Source organism: Corvus cornix, chromosome 2, assembly GCF_000738735.6.
Source record: "Corvus cornix cornix isolate S_Up_H32 chromosome 2, ASM73873v5, whole genome shotgun sequence".
Classification (NCBI taxonomy): Eukaryota; Metazoa; Chordata; class Aves; order Passeriformes; family Corvidae; genus Corvus; species Corvus cornix.
In genome coordinates this window covers 45,565,573-45,573,716 of record NC_046333.1, presented here as the reverse complement: position 1 = coordinate 45,573,716, position 8,144 = coordinate 45,565,573, and the positions used below count along the sequence as shown (strand labels likewise).

The window sequence follows — 8,144 nt, the reverse complement described above, 5'->3', positions numbered from 1 at the left end:
GCAGCTCCATGGAAGGTTTCGTTATTGGTATGTACTGCTGCTAAATAAGGCAAGGATTTTATCCCCGCACTTTCCATGCATGTAGAGATGAGTTTAGGTGTATAGCTCTTCTAGTTATTGCTGACACACACTATGAACCACACAGATGAGCTCTTGGAAGCTTTTTTGGCTTTCACATAGTGATGTGATCGTCATTTTTAACAGCAAGAGTAATGCACTTCAGCATGAAAGGAGACTGACATCTGACTATGAAGTGATGATCTTTTATCTTACGATTATTTAATCAAACAAGAGAACTGAGAGTGTCAAACAAGTACCAGCAATTTATCAAGAGACAGTTGTAGAAGCAAGCATTCTCTGAATCATCAGTGTGATAATTACCACTGACATTTTCCCAAGGGGAACTGCATTTTTAATTGTTACAAATATAATCACACTTCTACAGAAAAGTGGGAACAGAATCCTTTTGAGGCCTTTTCTGGAAATAGAAATGTCTAAAGTTTCCATATGGAAAAAATTTGTGATAAGAAATTATTGTGTGCACCAGAATAAATATGTCATCACAAAGGTTAACTAAAATATCGGCTAGTGTACTCTAATTTCCAGAAGAAAATATATTTAATAAGATTCTCTGAGTTAAGTCCTGGCCCTGCTGCAGCTGCAGCTTTTTTAGCTGGGCTCCAGTTGGCTTGAGTTTTGATGATGAGGAAAACAAAATCTCTGATCCTGCTGGGTGAGCAGGAGCAGTCTCCATCCCGTGTGCACAGAGGACATAATCTTCATGGCAGCCTAGGGAAGGACTGCTTGAGTGAGAGTCCAAACACCTCTCAGGGCAAAACTCAACTCAGGCACTCACCGTGGCTGTGGGCAGCACCTCTCTGGCTGGCCCAGAACACATAACCAAAGGGACCTCCAAGGCTGGTCCTCTCCCTCAGCAACCATTACTATGACCATTCACAATGCAACCACTCTAAGCCGTTTTTTTTTTTCAAGGGGCAGATCAGAACGAATTCTTCTAGTTTTTGCTTCCCTCAGCATCTTGTTGCAGACAAAAGCCCTTAGTTACTCATGTTCCCCATTTCATTATGTCAGGTGTATAAACGGTGGGATTTTTCCTGCCAGGATGCTAGGAGAGTGAAGGTCTTCAGCATAGACATTACCTCTTCAGGTGATAAGGCTGGTCACTTTTAGCCTGCTGAAATGAACTGAGTTAATAAAGCATTTGGCCACTACTTGCCAACTACAGCATTGCCTTTATTAGTTTAGGTAGCAGTGCTGGCCTGAGGATAAGTTTTATAGGAATAGATTATCTTTCAACTGTAACAGCTGATATGGATGGAAAAAACCTGAATTTTCATCAGAGCAGCAAAACCTTTGTTTGGTCAGCTGAAATAATTTGCAAAAATCTATTTACAAAAAATTAAATCAGGTGTTTTAGGTGTTTTTATGTTCTCTGACCATAAGGGACAGAACAGCAGGGTAGAGGAAGGCTATTTAGTCCCTCCCTAGTAGCAGGTACTCCATCATATGACACAATCACCATCTTGGGCTTCCCAGCCCTTCCACTTCCCGTTCCACTCACTCAGGAGCTGTGCCTCTCCCTGTATCATGCAGGTAACAGGCTATTTTAACTAAACTGTGATTTATAGAAAGTTGCAGTCTTGCTGTTCAGAGTTGTTGATTTAGGTAACAGATGCTGAACATCAGCAGATAATACAATCTGATAAGTGATCTACACGATTTAGGATTTCAGCCTGCAAATTTATGAGGGAACAATACAAATCCAAAACTGTTCAGTTAAGAACTATTTGGTTCTACTCCTTTTTCATTAAGGACCTTAGCCCTTCTTCAATTGAAATCAATGGAAATTCAACTCTAGGTTAAGCAGACACCACTCAGTAACACTGACAGAGCAATGCCAATTTAGCTTGGGCTGCATTTATTCTCTTAGATTGCCCTTCATAGCTAAAACCAAAAGGGATGTTTATGTGCTGTGTTAAAAAAAAAAAAAGGGATTACACAGAGAAGACAGCCAACAGTAAAAATACACTAGCTAATCACTTTCTTAGGTGGTTTAAAATGGAAGAAATGGTATAACCAGAGTTTTGAATAGTTTAAAAACCCAGTTAGCTGATGAAAGCAAGATTAAAAAAAAGTTTTATATTATTGAACATGATATAAAATTTAAAATAATGCTGAATTTGCATACATTTTTACTCTAATTTTACAATTAGAGAGGGCATGTGCAAATATTTGATTAGCTATGATTTTTGCATGTATACTTTTTGCACACAACCATCTTGGAAGCTGTAGGAAAGATTTAGGTACATGGGAAAAAACCCAGCAAAATAAACCGAACCAAAGCAAACTCTAAACCAACCCCCCCAAAAACCCCAAACCCAAACAAACAAACCGCTAACCCCCTCTGCCCCAAACCAGCTATTTCTTTTTATGTGTGTGAATAGGACTTAACATTCTTGCAGGTCTGTTTTATGATGTTGATTATCACCAGGGTCACTTCAGTGTTGAACTATACCTGTACTGAAGGCTTCTTTTCCATCATCTCAGTCATTGCTGTGAAGCCATATGGATCTTTCCAAGTCCAACTTCAGCTTCTGTGACCTTGTGTTTGCTGTGGCTCTACAGCAGGCATTGGCTTGTGCTAGCAGTAACAGGGCTTTCCAGTCCAAGCAATTCACAGGTCCAAGTCTTCTGACCAGGTGAATTCATCCTGTTATCACCAAGTCCTCCTGCTAACGGAAAAGTTACAGCTTGCAAAATAGGTATTCAGAATGAGGTCAGTATTTCAAAGGGCTCACTCTATGCAAAGGTATACAGGTGATGTTAACTCTCTGCAGTAATGCATGCTACTTACATTTCACAGACTACTAAAAGCACAAAGTACTTTTAATTATGAAAATACTCTTACAATGATAAAGCCTTAAAAAAAAAAATTTAAAAACCACGAGGCCCTGAAGAATTTATCAGGAATTTTCTCACTTCAGATGAAAAGATATATTCCAACTTCATACAACCACTTCCCCTCCGTTTCTCAAGATCTTGCTTTCAGTGTAAAGTTGGAGAGATATGAGATCATTTTCCTAAAGAAAAAGAAAAATTCACTAAGCACTTCATGATGTCAGTTAATTTGACTGATTGCTCTTGATGTGATTTGACATATCAGAGCAGTGTGATTCATGAGCTAAGAGGGAAAGACTTGTTAGCAATTTGTTCCCAACTTATAATGTGACATCAGCACTTCTTGAAAGCTAATCCCACATACAGTAGGCAACCCATTTTCTAAAGATCCATCTCCATTTATATTGTTCCAGCTAATACTCTTTAGTAAGCCTTTAGACTTTGCTCTGCTTAAAATTAAAACTTTCTTTTTTTTAAAATTATGAACATTTATCTCTCATCAGAGAAGATAAGTGCCCCTTAGGAAAGACATGAGAGAAAGATTTGTGAGACCTAACAGATTTGTACAAGAGAATCATGACAGGTATTTCATAATGGAAAGATCCTCAGAAAGATAATTCTTTTGCATACAGATGAGTTTGCTACCTTAGCAGATGTTCACCTTTTAAATAAAAATAAGCATTTAAGAGATCCTCTGAAATGTCACAGTTATCCCCATTACTAAAAGATATCTTGATTTACACTATTACAGTTGTTGAAACATTCCTAAGCAATAGGTTCTGGAAGCTGTACCTTACCTGACCCGCAAGACATTTAATTATTTCCATATTTTCACTGTAGACACTGCAATTAAAATAATTCTTGACTACCTCATGGAATTTTAAACATTTTCAAGAAATGAATTCAATACAAGATCGTGTGTGTGCAATTCTGCAACTTGGTCTCCCAGCTGTGCAATAAATTGCTGGGAGGAACAATTAGTGTAGAGTCATTTGTTAGAGAATGAACCAAAAATGTATCTAAAAATGCCAGTACTAAATGTGCTGACAATTAAGAGCAAATTACTTAGCAAAGATGCCATGTGTTCATATGTTGCTTCAGCTACATGCATTTGATGTCTAGCACCACACTTTTGTTTAAGACATAATTGCACATTTTGTTCAATTTTCTATCTGTACTGAAATAAGGTGATATGGTGCCAACACTTTTTAGGCAGGACTCCCCAGTGACTCCAGTTATCACCATACCTTTTCATTCCAAGGGTGGAAATATTTTTAATTAAATGTGACGTGGGCCTTTTCCATTCATGTTGATTATTTTTCCCTTGCCCCACAGAAAGTTTTATAGGGCAACAGAATGAGAAACAGAAATGACTTAATGTGGAATTGATGTTACATGAAAAGATCTCTCAGGGGAAACTGTAAGGCTGTCATTGCCCAATCAACTAAAAACTAGATGAGACAAAGCGTTTAGTAACCCTTTGCAGAAGACATTCCTGCGTTGGTTAGGACTTTTAGGATGACCTACAGGCTCTCAAGCCCACACAATCTACTCAGGAGAATAATTTGTAGTGGGTCATTACACGTTTCAATAAAAGCACCTAGACAGACACAGAAAATTTGCTTCACAGTACACAAAAATCACTTTCCCCCTCCCCCCCCACCATACAAAGGTAATTTGATAGTATTTAAGTTCACATTTTTCAGATGTGTTTGAGTAATCAGGAACTGATTCCTTCCCCTTAAATAAGGACATAATGTATCTCTATAACTGAAATTGCTTCTTTCTTTGAATACTTGAGAACAGATAGCTCACTGAGAGAGGCCATCGACAATGTTTCACCATCAGCGTTTTACAAGATACAGCTTGATTCTTCCACAGGCTGCTAAGCGCAATGTGTTCCCATTTACCTGCACTATGGTATGAATTAACTGCATTTCAGAATGAAGCTGAAATCAAGATAGAATATGGAGATGCAAAGGAAGAACAAAAGTAAAACACACCATTCATACAAAGTCAATACAAATCCGAAACTGTGACCTAACTTTCCAAACAATACTACACTAGAAATATATCCTTCAAATCAAGAAAACTATTTGAAGAACAATACATCTGTTGCACTTTATTCACATTTCAGTCTTCTTTCAAGATAGCTTAATTCACTCCTTCCAAATCAGTTTTGGATTTGCTTGTTCTTGAGTCTGGTATTCTGCTTCCCTTGGCCAAGAAGGATTGGGTTAGAGAACACCCAGGTGAACCTGACATCCACAAGTCCATGGGCCCTGATGGGATGCATCCAAGAGTGCCAAGAGAGCTGACAGACACCACAGCTAGGCTGCTCACGGTCATCTTTGGAAGGTCATGATGATCTGGAGAGGTGCCTGAGGACTGGAAGAAAGCAAATGTTACCCCAGTCTTCCAAAAGGGCAAGAATGAGGACTCAGGAAACTACTGTCCAGTCAGCCTCACCTCAATCCCTGGAAAGGTGGTGGAGTGCCTCAGCCTGGAGTCCATCTCTATCCACATGAATGACAAGAGGATGATCAGGAGTAGTCAGCATGGATTCACTGAAGAAGGTAAATCATGCTTGATCAACCTGATTACCTTCTATGATGAAGCCAGTCCATGGATGGATGAAGGGAGAGCAGTGGATACTGTCTACCTTGACTTCAGCAAGGCTAGGATGACCCTGCTTAAGCAGGGTGCTTGGACCCGATGACCCACAGTGGTCCCTTCCAACCTTACCACTTCTGTGATTCTCTGTGATTCTGTTTTGGATAACAATAAATGGAAACTACTGCATCATACACATAAGACTGTTGTGACTTAATCACACTTCACAGTTAAAAAAGCAGGGAAGAGATCTTTTTTAGCACTTATAGCAAAGAAGCAACTTCTCTTTGTCAATCATTTTGTTGTACATTCTAAATGCTTGGGTTTTTTTAAGGTAAATTTGGACAATGGGCTGGGAATTCATTAAAAAGGATACAGAAGAACAGCCCTGGTGACAAATCTCTACAGCTTATTACTTCAAGTTATGTCCAAGTAAAAACATTTGTATTGTTCATATTGAGTAAGTATATTGCCTATAGATCTATCTAATAATTTGTAAATATCATGCATTTATAGAGAACATCAAGAATATTCTTACCTGCTGTTGTTAATTTAATCCATATTGGTAGGTCATACCATATCTTCAGATAAGATTGATTGGTAACATAATCCATAGGAGAGTTGAACCTGTTCATCACTAAATAGATTCATTTCTTCCCGCTTCCAGTTTTTTATTTCAGTTTTTAGAAGCTTCAAAGCTTTTTACCACCCTGAAAGAAATATAAGTGTCATTATCCTTATCTTCACAGGGTCTGAAATTTCCAGAAATCTTGGCAGAATAAGGAATATTGTCTTGTAGATATGTTAGTTCACACCAGTCCTCTTTCCTAATAGACTTGCATTTTGGACAGTGAAACAGAGGAATGTGGTGGGGAAATGGGATAACTAAACTTCCTTTATCTCTGAAAATTTTTTTCTGGCTAAGAAGTTGGCAATTTTAATGAATAGAGTTAGCCTTAGTCTGCCAATTGCATAAACTTCTTCTGTCCTGTTAATCCCCTCCAACCAACACTGTAACCTGCTTTTCTGCAAGGAAGTAATCTAATCCAAGTTTTTCTTTTCCCATGTAATGGGGACTTCTTTGACTTCTTGATTTTTTTCTTGCCACCCTTTCCCTTTCAACTTACTAACTTCAAGAGCACCCATCTTTCTTGGATTTTATCTTATTGTCCTTTTGTTATCTCCTTTGATCAGTTCTCATTTTCCCATTTCCCTTTCCCTGAGGACATAAGCATGCTCAGGGACAGTACTATTCCTGAAACTATAGCTGCAGCTGTCTGTGTGGATGATTTCTACTCCAGAAGTTCCCCTTCTTCTAAGCAGCCTTATGACCACTCCATGTCTTTAAACCCTTGCTTATTCTGAAGTCTTCCTTTCTTACTGTTTCCAAAGCTACCTGTTTTTCACCCTCTCCTGTCCTAGTTAATTTTGTATTCAGCCTTACTAGTCTTTTCGTTTTTCTTTTCTCCATTCTGTCTAAAATATTGCAATACAATGCAATAATCTTCTTCTGGTAATCTGCAGCAGGCAAGTAATTTCTTCTTTCTGTTGTCTATTGTCTTCCTTTCAAACCCCAAGTACATGTCAAACTCCTCATTCAAGTTTAGAGACCCTATCCCCATCTTCAGTCATGTTTCATTTCACACTCTTCTTTTCTCAACTTCTCCCATTGCAGTTCCTGTTAGCAGAGGAGGACTTGACAAAGACTTCTTTATTTTTCTTTCTTTGTGAATGCAAGTATTACGACACATTTTCTAATGCAAGGGAACACCTTCCTCTTGCCAGACTTCTCATTCTCTATTCTCCTTCAAGTTTTTTTTTTTTCTTTGAAGGATCATTTATTTCTTCTGGGCCAGCAGCCTATGGATTCTGTCTTCCCTGGGCAATTGTCTTAGATATTTTTTCTCCATTTTATTACATCTTGAAAATAGTGCTATAATTCTTTCAACAGTGCAAGACTCTGTGCCATCTTACTGTCAGGACAATACAGTGGTACCTGTTTAAATATATAATGCAATTATATTAACACACATGTTAAAATAAATCCATTTTGCCATGACTATATTCAAATTTGATCCAAATTTGCTACTTATTCCTTTTCCATTTAAAAATATTTTTCTGTGATAGCTGGCCAATAAACTTTTTCTCCTGTCAAAAATTGTGTAAATTTCAGTTTCCTCAGTTTATTGGAGAAAATATTAAGAGCTGTTTTGATTGTGATCTATAAATGGGTATGGGTATTTTAATAGAAGTGAGTTCTTTAGACCATGGCGGTATCCAACATCTGGAAGCTGAATATATACAAATTAAGACAGGAAGTAAGATTCAGTCTTTAAAGAGTGAGAGTAATTAGCCTTTGGAATAACTTTAATAGGTATACAATGAATGCTCCTCTATTTAAAACCTCTAAACCAACATTGCATATGTTCCTAAAGTACCTAGTTCAGACACAAGTTCTGAGTTTAACACAGGGTTTCCTGGATGGGTCATAATAGACCAGTCAAGATGACTGTCATCCTTAAAGTCTATGGGGAAAGGACTGCTCCCATCCAAGTAATCAAAAACATCCTTTGTTTCAGTGGGGCCAAGAGTTTAACCTGGGCATGTATGAA

General features: G+C 38.0%; 1 long non-coding RNA gene across 1 annotated transcript in view; it reads right to left on the bottom strand.

The window, feature by feature from the left end:
- Window positions 1–2,442: 2,442 nt before the first annotated feature.
- Window positions 2,443–8,144, bottom strand: part of LOC109144458 — a 72,954-nt gene continuing 67,252 nt past the window's right edge. Inside the window, exons 6-8 of the long non-coding RNA XR_002045251.3 lie at window positions 6,071–6,242; window positions 5,389–5,687; window positions 2,443–5,307 (exon numbers count right to left, since the gene is read on the bottom strand). This is a non-coding gene — a long non-coding RNA (uncharacterized LOC109144458). The remainder of the gene's footprint in view (window positions 5,308–5,388; window positions 5,688–6,070; window positions 6,243–8,144) is intronic.